Source organism: Pantherophis guttatus, chromosome 1, assembly GCF_059756535.1.
Source record: "Pantherophis guttatus breed Tessera chromosome 1, ASM5975653v1, whole genome shotgun sequence".
NCBI classification, from domain to species: Eukaryota; Metazoa; Chordata; class Lepidosauria; order Squamata; family Colubridae; genus Pantherophis; species Pantherophis guttatus.
Window position 1 is genome coordinate 3,509,670 of NC_142063.1, and position 12,269 is coordinate 3,521,938.

Genomic DNA, 12,269 nt, shown 5'->3' on the forward strand with positions numbered 1-12,269 from the left:
TACCTAGTTGGGTCATGACATGTCTGCAAGAAAAGAGCACCCAGATCCTTCATTTCAACCCTAAACTAGAATATTTTCCTTTATTAGTAAATACTCTCTATCATAACTTTGCAAGCTAGGCTTTCTCAAGCTGATAGTCAAAGAGAATAGAAGAAGTAGATCTGACCAAGTGGGGGCCAGGTAGAAGCTTTATTCTGCCCTGGTTTGTCACTTCACTGTCTAGAGAGGAATAATTTAGCCTTTGATGTTGAAAAGTCTGATGAATTCTAGATCAGGAACTCAGTAGGACCAAGTGGAGTTCTTCTGAATATGCTGAAGTTGACAGAGACTTAAGACAACAAACAAGGCAGTACAAGATACGGCATACTAAAAAAAATGGAGTGGACTGAGAAATAATTCTAAGCCACAATAACCAACATTAATACGAACTGAGTGTCTTTTTATAGATGGGATTCAGGCTACAGAAAACAAGGAGGCCCTACAATGCTGACTAGCTTTGAACAATTGGTTTGGTTTAATTCTCTTTTTCCACTATCTATCGGTTTTCAACAAAAACCTCTTACCGGTACTTGATTCAAGTGAGAGTTTTCAATAATTGGTATCTAGATACATTTTACATACAGGTATTTAACCAGTAAATTAAGAAATGCATAGAAGTAGTTTTCTGCCTAGACAACTACCTATCATTTATCTGATCTGTGGACTAGATAAAAAGCCACTGGGATTACCTGCCATGATTAAATAGTTGAGATCCTCTTTCCAAGCCTCATCATGGTTGGTTGTGCTCCAGATCCATGCATGGCATGTAATGCGTGTGCCACAGCATAAATCGCATTGTAGATGTTGTAACTTTCACCTTCCATGCTTGTTTCAAAAATGTAAGAAGGTAAACTTTGTAAATTTTCCCTTCCTGTACATTGTTTCTTCCCCTTTGGAAAGATCCTGCCTGGTTTGTGGATCCTGCAGGGAAACAACCTTTCCCAACATAGAGGGAGAAAGATGTCTCCTTGTGGCTTCAAGGGGTCTAAAGACAGGAGGAAATGACTGAATTCTGAGACATCCCCAGTGTGGGGCCTAAAATGCAAAGCCCCATGGAAGGGCTTTACTAGTTTTGATACGTCTTGATTCCTCAGCACACTAAGTTTCCAATGGGAAGTTAAGATCCAAACTTTCAGAAACGATGTCTTTCTCAAATGTTCATAGATACCCATTGCCACCTGTACATTTGTAATGCTATTGGAGTCTCCAAATAGAACAATCACTTCAGCTTTAGACCAAGTCTCCGAAATATGCAGTATTTTCAATTTTGGAGTATAAAGAAAATTTGATTTCAACTTTTCAGTGAAGGCCAGGCAGATCTCCTTCTCCTGGAGCATTGGCGTCAGAGTTGAGATGAAACGTTCTCCTCTGTCATTCTCAGGGGCTACCAGCCCAACCCAGTTCCATTGGAAATACAGGAGCAGCTGCACTAAACCCACATACTGAGCAAATTCACTGGGATTAATCCAGAAGAAGGAAGGATAAACTCTTCTCTCTCCCTGAATGAACTCAAAGCCAACACCTAGCTGGAGAAAGTGAGTTTTTTGATAGAGTAAATTTTAAGGGTCACCATTATGTGGATTATTGCCCAACCTGGCTCGCTTTGAGTGACAAGCTTAATTTTCTGGCTTTGTTAGGAAGAAGGATTACATATTAGGAAGAAGAGGTTATGTATTTTGCCTGGTGATGATGTGTCAAAAGCCAAGGGAATGTCAAATTAATACAGAGAATATACTAACTACACTACTTTTATGAAGAATAGATTAGCAAGGAATTCCTCTTGGCAAATACTACATTTCAATATAGCTCATTATCTATCACTTTTGACTTCTATAAAAACACACAAAATATAAATATAGGTCCCCGCAAACCCCTTTTCCACCTTTAGCTACACTGTGTGTTATTTGTCTACCCCATACTCTATCCAATGAGGCCCTCTTACCTGTGGGACCTTGAAGAGGCTGAAGATGGAGGCCATCTGCCTTGAGGATCTGGGGTTGAGATCTCCGATGACAGAGAGCAGAGGATCCTGCCTGTCACATTTGTAACCAGGAACCATTCGGCCTCTTGTGGAGAGAAGGGAGAGGCTGATTATGGAAATCTCCACCTCAGACTGAAAATTGCTATAGATATGGAAGCCAAGGGTGATGTTGGGGAGGAGAACCAGATCCTTGTTGACCTCTGTGACTGCAAATACCAAGGCCATGAATTGCTGGTAGTTCTTGGGTCCAATTCTACAGTGAGAAAATCATTAGGGAGATTTTAAGGAAAGCTTGTATTGATGGGGTTTATCCTGCTTATTTTTCCAACGTCCTTTGTAGCAGGAAGTTCCAAATTCCATTGTGTTGGTTTCATTGTTAAGGATGTTCCTTGATTAATGGCCTTGATGGAAAGGAGAAAATCCTCTTTATCCATATCACAGATCATTTTATATCCCTCCATCAGCCCTCCCTTCTTCCCAATCACTTCTCTTTCACTATAATTAATTTGTTTCCCTCTTGAAGCAGCTTCTTCAGGTCTGGAAACCATTTCATTATTTCATTATTTCATTATTTCATTATTTCATTATTTATTTATTTATTTATTTATTTATTTATTTATTTATTTAGTCAAACATATACAACATAGCAGGTACAGGTATAAACATAAACATAAAGAAATGAAGTAAGTACAGATAAGTGGGGACATTTGTGAGCAGAAGACTACAGCATACATTTACCGAAGGCCATTATTTAGGAGCAATCCTGATTCCAAAACAAATGGATTTTCTTTACCACAAGTCCACACTGTAAACAGATTGACACCATCTTTGAATTTTGAATCAGAAATTTGTCCAAATTAATATTGAAAGTCAACTTCTTCACTAAGGCAGCAGAATTTCCTCACTTTATTTGGTGCGTTATTAGCTTTCTGATCAAGAGTTCTGGAAAGATGGAGAATTCTCCATAGTCTCCATATTTTATGAGTTTGGTTCTTTATTTGAAAAAAAGCACAAAGATCTGAACTATGCTAGGGCATTGAAAACATCACTAGAACAAGTATTTTGGAAGAGAGTCTCTGAACACAAAGCAAACCAAATAATTATTTACATCTTTCCCCTTTGGGTGAAACTTACATAATAGTCTCCAGAAGTAGAGATGGTTTTACTTTAAAGGATTTGAATTTGAATATATGTGAAGTTCCCAGGGGAAAATTCCCACCAATAATGACATCACCAGGCCTGTAAAACTCTCTCTTAGTCTTTAAAATGTCTGTCAACACACACCCAGTTTGCATCTTCTTAGCAATGGTTGGAGGCAGGAGCCAGAAGAGCAGCAGCAACAGGAGAGGCAGCCCAGTCATTCTTCTCACCTTCCCCTCTAGATCAGAAATCAAGATGTTTTTTTTTTTTTTTGCAGAAGTTGAATTTCAGGGAGCCCTTGAAATCTCAGCAGAGCTTTAGCAGAAGAGAGACAGTCTGTGGCACCTGAATGGCCCCCAAGGTAAATTTATATTAAACGGTGCTTCCTCTTACCTGTGTATGGTCTGTGACCAAAGAGGAAACTAAGGCCATACAAGTCTCACCAAACCCTGAAGTTGCCTCTTTGCAACACAAGGCAAGATGACATGTTCTGCCCCCACCGGGAGAACTCCAAGTATCTAATTTAAAGCAGGTTTTATCTCAGAAGATCTTCATGGGTAGAAATCCATAGGGGATACATTAGAAATTACCATTCTCCTGATAATTACAAGGAAAAACAATTTTCCTATGCACTGAGCAATACACCAGGTAAAGAAAAATGAATTTGGGACTCTTGTTGTTATTCTACAGATCAGATGCCGTTGAGAGTCAAGGTGAAGTTGGGTATTTGAATTATGTGAAACTGAGCAAGGAGTTTGGCCTCTTCCATAGTTTGTTTGGCTAGTATAAGTCTTCATGGGGCATGGTGGCCCTTGACAATCAGTTGTGCCCTAGTAAGTCTGGGCAATCATACCAACACTTGGATGGACTAAGTGGTTTATAAATACGAACATGGCAGGGGATGAAATTAGACACTAACTTCTCCCATAGAACTTAAAAAAGAGAAACTTCCTCACAGTGAGGACAATTAACCAATCAAATAGCTTGCCTTCAGACATTGTGGGTACTTCATCACTGGAGGTTTTAAAGAAGAGACTGGAGAATCATGTGTCTGAAATGTTGTAAGATCTCATGCTTGAGCGGGGGGGGGGAGGAGGGGGCTTGACTAGAAGATCTTTAAGGTCCCTTCCACCTCTATTCTGATTTTGATCATCAGCCTTTTTCCCTCTGTTGAATCATTTCTATCTTTCTGCACCTATTTGCAGACCTTATCATTATTCCCTTCATTTTCCCTTCTGTTATAAAGACTGAATTGGTCCAGAAAGTCTCTGGGACACAGAGATTGTGCAGCTGTCTGACAAGGGCTTCCTTAAAGCTGTTCATTCCATTTTTTTTTTGCTTCTTGTTCATTCCATTTCCCCATAAATCATAACCATCTTGGTGTTGTGAATATTACCTTCCAAATAGTTACCCATAGTGAGGATATATATATAAAATCTATGAACATTTATTGCAAATCATTTGAGTTCTCAGAGACCACAGTGTCCACTGTATATAAGAGTAAACAGACATTTGCAGGCCCAAATAACCAGCCATTAAGCATGTCCTGTATTCTTACCTGTAAATTCATTGAATAACCAAGAGAATATCACACAACCATATCTTTCTTACTACTCACAATATATTGTATTTAACTTCACCCTTCCTTCCTTCCTTCCCTCCCTCCTTCCTTCCTCCTTCCTTCTTCCCACCCTCCCTCCCTACCTCCTTCTTTCCTTCCTTTCTTCCTTCCTTCCTTCCATCCACCCACCCATCCACCTACCTATCTTCCTTCTTCGTAATATTTGGGAAATATCAAGAAGAGAGCAAGAGCAGAAAAATATTTATCAATATGAATTTCACATGAAATTATTTATTAATAAAGTATGTTTCTCAATTAACATAATAGAGAATAAAACAATATAGTTCATTTCAATGCTAGAATTAAAGAAAAAACCCTCTAATAGTCAATTGGAAGAAAAAATCCAGTAGGAAATTCAGCAAAGCCTCAGGCATCAGTGGAAGGGAACAAGGTTAAAAACACTGAGAGTGAAACAAACCCAACATATTCTTAAATATGCTTTTGATTAAAATTAATAAAATGGGAAACTATCATTTTGGAAACTAATATCCAGATATACAATATCAATGTTTATTATCGTTGATCTTTGGGACAACTAGGATTAATAAAAAAAGTGGGTGATTGTTGCAGATTAACAGACATTCTGAGATTACTCACATCACTTGATTTCCAATTGTTTAAGGGACAAGCCCGCCTCTGATTTCCACTTTTAAAAGAAATGAGATCAAATTGAAAAATAACCAAGATCAAAATGAAGCTAGTGTCACCTGTGTGTAAATTGGGTATCAATATAAATATGTTTCATATTTATAATCAGAGATTATAATCAGAGATTCTTGTGCCTCATTATATTCTCTCTGCAATTGAGATTGGGTTTAAATAGGATAATGTAGCATTTGGGGAAAAAGATACAACCCAAGAGACCAGCCCCAGAGGCCAAGATGGAGAAGATCTCCACGGCCACCATGGACTTCCCTTTGGTGCTCAAGTAGGTGGGGAGGAAGCTGATCCAAACACTGCAAAAGACCAGCATGCTGAAAGTAATGAATTTGGCTTCATTAAAGCTGTCAGGCAATTTCCTAGCCAAAAAGGCCACCATGAAACTGATGAGGGCCAGAACACCCAGGTAGGAGAGGACAGTGTAGAACATGAAAGCTGAGCCTTCATTACATTCCAAGATGGCCTCTCCTACTAAAGAATGGAAGTCAAAGTTGGGAAATGGAGGAGAGGTTGCCAGCCAGGTGGCACAAAGAACTGCTTGGACCAGGGGACAGGCTAAGACAATGGAGTTTGTCAGAGGTTTTCCTAAGAGTTTCCTTGCCTTGTTCCCTGGCTTGGTGGCCATGAAGGCCAGAACCACCATGACAGTTTTTGCCAAGATGGAGGAAACAGCAAGGGAAAAGAGAATGGCAAAGGCAGTTTGTCGGAAGAGACAGGTGAGCTTCCCGGGTCGACCAATAAAGAGGAAGGAGCAGAGGAAACAGAGCAGGAGGGAGACCAGGAGGATGTAGGTGAGATTTCTGTTGTTGGCCTTGACAATTGGTGTGTTGTGATTTTTATGAAAAATCACTAGAACTGCCAATGTGATCACAGAGAGGAAAAGAGTGAGAGATGCTAAAGAGTATCCCAGGGTGTCTTGATAGGAAAGGAAATGGATCTTCTTGGCAATGCAGTGGTCCTTGTTGTTGTTGGGATATTGGTTTTCTGGGCAGGGGTCACAGCAAGCTGCATCTGAAATAAAGGGTCAGTGTGAATTTCATGGTGAATCAACAAGGGCAAATCATCCATCCATACTGATAATGTTGAATTAGTCTCAACAACTTTCCTTTATGCTTCGAATCCACCCATTCAAACTTTTTTGCAGGGAAGGGTTAGCAGACATTGATAGATGTACCTGCTCTGTGTCAGACAGGACCATAAATTTCCTGGGAGTTTGAGTGTTCTGATAGAAGAGGCAGGTCGTTAATTAAGATTAAAGCTAGAATCTCACATCCCATTCTTTCCCAGAAAGATTGGTGTCTGGTTTTCCTGATGGGATGTATAAGTAGGAGTAGAAAGCCTAGTAGGGAACCCATGAATTGTGCCCCAAAACCAACTGTCAATCCTGAAGCTGACCTGACCAGAGCCACCTTGACACCTTCAATGTTGCCACACTGGAGCTGAGGAATAGGGAGGCAGGATTTTAGATAGCTGGGATTTTGTAGCCAAAACAAAATACTTTCTCTTCGGAACCAAGGATATTCTCACAGAATATATTCAGAGGAAGGTGGAGTCATGTCACCAGGCAACAAGATAGCAATATAATTGGACCATGTGACTGGTTGTTTTGAGAAAGTGACAAACTTTTACTTTTAATTAGGTGAAAACTGTGGGAATCTTCAGTGTCGGTTTTCACCAGAATCTGTTCCAATATGATATATCCAATAAAGCTACTCTTTGAGGAATCTACCTGCCTTGGAGTTTTGCTTGATATGGGTGGATTACTCGGAACCCTGTAACCAACCTGTATTAAATTTATGAGGAGCAAGAAAAGAGGCCTGTGGAGGAATACAGTTAAGATTCATGAATTGAGAGGGTCTGCTGAAAAGTATGAATATGCTGAATTATGTAAATCCTGCCAAAATTAATATTTTCCACTGGTTTCCTTGATCCTGGAAGAGCTACATTTGAAGCGGGTCTACCTGTCTCATTAGAAATGGTCCCTTCTGGACAAGGGTCACATTGGTAGCAGCAAACCGGCTTTCCTTCTGGAACGCTTCTTTTCTCTCCTGCATGGCACCTCTTCATGCCACACCTGGCAAACGGCACCTTCTAAAAAAGAGAAGAGAGATTCTGTAGGTGGCCTCAGCAAAGAATATTCTTCAGTTATTCATTTGTACATTGCTCTTTCCATCTTTAGAACGTCTTCAAAAAAAAAATGGTTTACCAGAAATCAGGATAAGCTCCAGAGGGAGTCAGGCCAATGCAATCCTGACCCACCAACGGATGCTGGAGATTGGAACTGGGACCTCGAAATGCAAAGGAAGGCTTGTGACATGGAGCTACAGCTTTTCTAAAAGAAAGAACTGTGGGGATCCAACTGAATGGAAACGGTCCATGAAAACCATTCTTGCTTGCTTCAATAGTGTTTTAGGTTTCAAGCAGGAATTCTTCCTAACCTATCCTATCCTGGACTTTTCAGAAGTCAAATCTCAAATGTGTTCAACTCAAAAGCTTGTTTTTTCATCAAATCCCTGAATTTAACTGTGAAAAGGGTGTTATGCAACTCCTGGAGTGAATAAATCCTTTGCTGAATTTATAACATTTCCTTCCAGCTCACCTTTGTCACCCAGATGATTTCATCGGAGTCAATGGTGAAAACTTGTCCCGGGGAAGCTGTGGAATCTATTTGCCCAACTTTCATGGGGACAAAAGATTGATTGGGGAGGAAAAGCCAGTTGAGGAGATCATAACGAGTAGAAACCAATCCACTTTCTGAGAAGGAGACTTCCTCTCCAGCACTGTTGTTGAACTTGATGTTCCTCAGATAGGGGAGAATCTGGAAAAAAAAAAAGACACCTGGACTAATTGGCTGAACTCCACACATAGAACATCCTAGTTTCCTTCATAATGTCATGGCCATCAGCCTAGGAGATGGTCTATATTTGAGAAGCTAAATAAGTTCCCTTGATGGAGATCTAAGCAATCAGTAATAACATCAAATATTCAACTTCATCCTCACATTTTCTTTATCATTGGATATTTGTATCATGACTTCTTCAAGTCCAGTCTTACAAGAATGATAGCTACTTACAAACATTTTAATGCCATATTCTAAATTACATTGTGTAGTTTTGTTTTGTGATACTTGGCAAGTTACATTTTTAATTTTATTTGAGTCCATGAGAAATGCATTTTAAGAATGATTAAATAATTAAATTGACAGGGTCCTTGGAGCTATCTGAGGGTGGTTGTTTTCTTGCAGATGTTTTATGGCCTAAAATGGATAACATTGATAGTGATATCACTCCCTTCTAGCATTGATAATGCTCTTAGAGCACCAAGACTCTTCATTTCAACCTCTAATATTCTCCTTTATTGGTAAATACTTTCCATCGTAACTTTGCAAGCTAGACTTTCTCTAGCTGATAGTCAAAGAGAGCAGAATGAAGAAGTAGATCTGACCAAGAAGGACCACATGGAGAATTCGTTACTTCACTGTCCAGAGAGGAATAATTTATCCTTTGATGTTGAAATTTTAGATCAGGAACCCATTAGGACCATGTTGAATTCTTCTTCATATGCTGAGGTTGACAGAGACTTAACACAACAAACAAAGCAGTACAAGAAACAACATACTATAAAAATGGGGTGGACTCACAAAGAATTCTAAGACACAACAGTAAAATGAATTGAGTGTCTTTTTACAGATTGGATTCAGGCTACCTACTGAGAGAAAATGAAGAGATTCTACAAAAATTCCTGTCTGGGACTTCAACTGACCTGTTGAAGCATCTTGCGGAAATGCACCCAGATTGTCATCATGCTCTGTGATGACCACTTCTCCTTGAAGTGGTTACACCTGATTCTCAGGCAACCACTGATGTCCTTCCAGGAACTTCTAGGAAGCTCTTTGCTCTTATGAACAATTGGTTTGGTTTAATTCACTTTTTCCTCCACCTATCCCTTTTCAACAAAAACCTCTCACTTAATTAAAATGACAGGGTTTATTTTTAATATATTTCATTTTCATTTTCATTTTATTAGATTTCTATACCGCCCTACTCCCGAAGGACTCATTATATATATATAATCTATCTATCTATCTATCTATCTATCTATCTATCTATCTATCTATCTATCTATCTATCTATCTAATAAGTTACATTATATATGTATATAGATAATCAATGAAAAAGCTACCAAAAGGTCAATAAATGATGAATTTTTTTAAAAAAAGAGATGATGGATAGAGACAAAATAGTTTTTAAAATGGGGGCTATATTAAAAATGAGGAGTAAAGTACAAATTGGGAAAATACTATTACAAACACTGATGTATCATAATTTGCTAGAATTACAGTGTGCATGACAAGTCAGAATACTATGGTTATGTATATCTAATTGTACTATTATGTTAGCATTGTGTAAAAAGTATATCAACCCAGACAATGTACTGTCCACAAGATATGTGTGGCTGTTAAAAGAAAGTTACAAATAAAGCATATAGATCGCATATAGATATTTAATGCAAGAAATGCATATAGACAGATTCCTATCTAAAGATCTGTGGACGAGTTAAAAAGTCACTGGGATTACCTGCCACGATTGAATATTTGAGATCCTCTTTCCAAGCCTCATCATGGCTGGTCGTGCTCCATATCCATGCATTGCATGTAATGCGTGTGCCACAGCATAAATGGCATTGTAGATATTGTAACTCTCACCTTCCATGCTTGTTTCAAACACGTAAGATGGCAGATTCTGTAAATTCTCCTTTCCTGTACATTGTTTCTCTCCCTTTGGAAGGATCTCGCCTAGTTTGTGGATCCTGCAGCCAAACAACATTTCCCAACATAGCGAGAGAAAGACGTCCCCTTGTGGCTTCAAGGGGTCTAAAGACAGGAGGAAATGGCTGAATTCTGAGACATCCCCAGTGTGGGGCCTAAAATGCAAAGCCCCATGGAAGGGCTTTACTACTATCGATACTTCTTGATCCCTCACCACACTAAGTTTCCAATGGGAAGTTAAGATCCAAACTTTCCGAAATGATGTCTGTCTCAAATGTTCATGGACAGTCACTGCTAACTGTACATTTGTAATACTATTAGAGTCTCCAAATAGAATAATCACTTCAGCTTTAGACCAAGCCTCCGAAATCTGAAGTATTTTCAACACTGGAATAGTAACAAAATTCAATTTCAACTTTTCAGTGAAGGCCAGGCAGATCTCCTTCTCCTGGAGCATTGGCATCAGAGATGAGATGAAACGTTCTCCATTGTCATCTTCAGGGGCCACCAGCCCAACCCAGTTCCAGTGGAAATGCAGGAGCAGCTGGACTATACCCACGTACTGGGGAAATTCCCTGGGATTAATCCGGAAAAAGGAAGGATGGACTGATCTGTATTCCAGAGGGACCTCAAAGCCAACACTGAGCTGGAGAAAATGAGATTCTTTTTTTTTTTATTAAAGAGTTTTACAATTTTACACAAACCTGTTCCCCCCTCCTCTCCCCTCCCTATCCCTCCCCCCTCCCCCCCGACTTCCCAGAGCAAAATACAGGGTAAAATATTAAACAAACATAGTCAAACATAAACAACCTAACTATAAACTCTAAACATCCCTCAGCACTTTAACTCCCCCTTACATGCCAAAATATATAAGTATAAAAAATCTATCTAAATATTTCATTCATAAGCTATTTGCAACGTTTTAGTCCCATATTTATTCTGAATGTAGTCGTTCCATCTTCTCCATTCTGCTATGTATCTTTCATTTGAACAGTCTTTCAAATATGCAGATATTTTGGCCATTTCCGCCAAATTAGTTACTTTTAATGTCCAGTCCTCAATAGTAGGTAAGTCTTCCTTCTTCCAATACTGCGCCACCAACAATCTGGCTGCAGTTATTAGATTCAATATCAATTTAGTCTCTATCACCGTACAATCTGTAATTATACCCAATAAAAAAAGTTGTGGAGTAAATTTTATCTTCTTTTTGAGAATATTTTGCATAATCCACCATATCTTAATCGAGAATGCCTTAATTTTTTTACAAGTCCACCATATATGATAATACGTTGCGTCATCACATTTACATCTCCAGCATGTGGACTGTAAACTGGGATACATACTGGCTAACTTTTTGGGATCTAAGTGCCATCTATAAAACATTTTGTAAAAATTTTCTCTCAAATTTTGAGCTTGAGTAAATTTTACATTTCTAACCCATATTTTTTCCCACGTTTCCATCATTATTGGTTCCTCAATATTTTGTGCCCATTTTATCATACAATCCTTCACTAATTCCATCTCTGAATCTATTTCTATCAATGCATTATACAACCTTTTAATATGCATTGGGCTTTGATCCCTTATTTGTTTTATCAAGTTTTCATCATTTTGTATAATACCAATTTTCTGATCTTCTTTCCATCTACTGTACAACTGTCCATACTGAAACCAAGTTTGTATTACCCTTTCTTGCTTTAATACCTCTAGAGACTTTAACTTCAATATATCTCTTTCCATAATAAGAAGCTCTTTATAAGTAATCACATCTTTTTTTTGTTCTATACTTATATTTTCTATCGTGTGTCTAGGTATTGCCCATATGGTTAATTTACTATTTAATTTATATTGATATTTTTTCCATACACGTAACAATGCATTCCTCAGTATATGACTTCTGAAATTCTTATCCACCTTTTTGTCATATAATAAATATGCATGCCACTCATATAATAAGTCATATCCCTCAATATTCAATATTCTCTCTTCTGTTAAATTAATCCAATCACTGATTGCTGATAAGGCAGCTGCCTCATAATATAATCTTAAATTGGGCATTT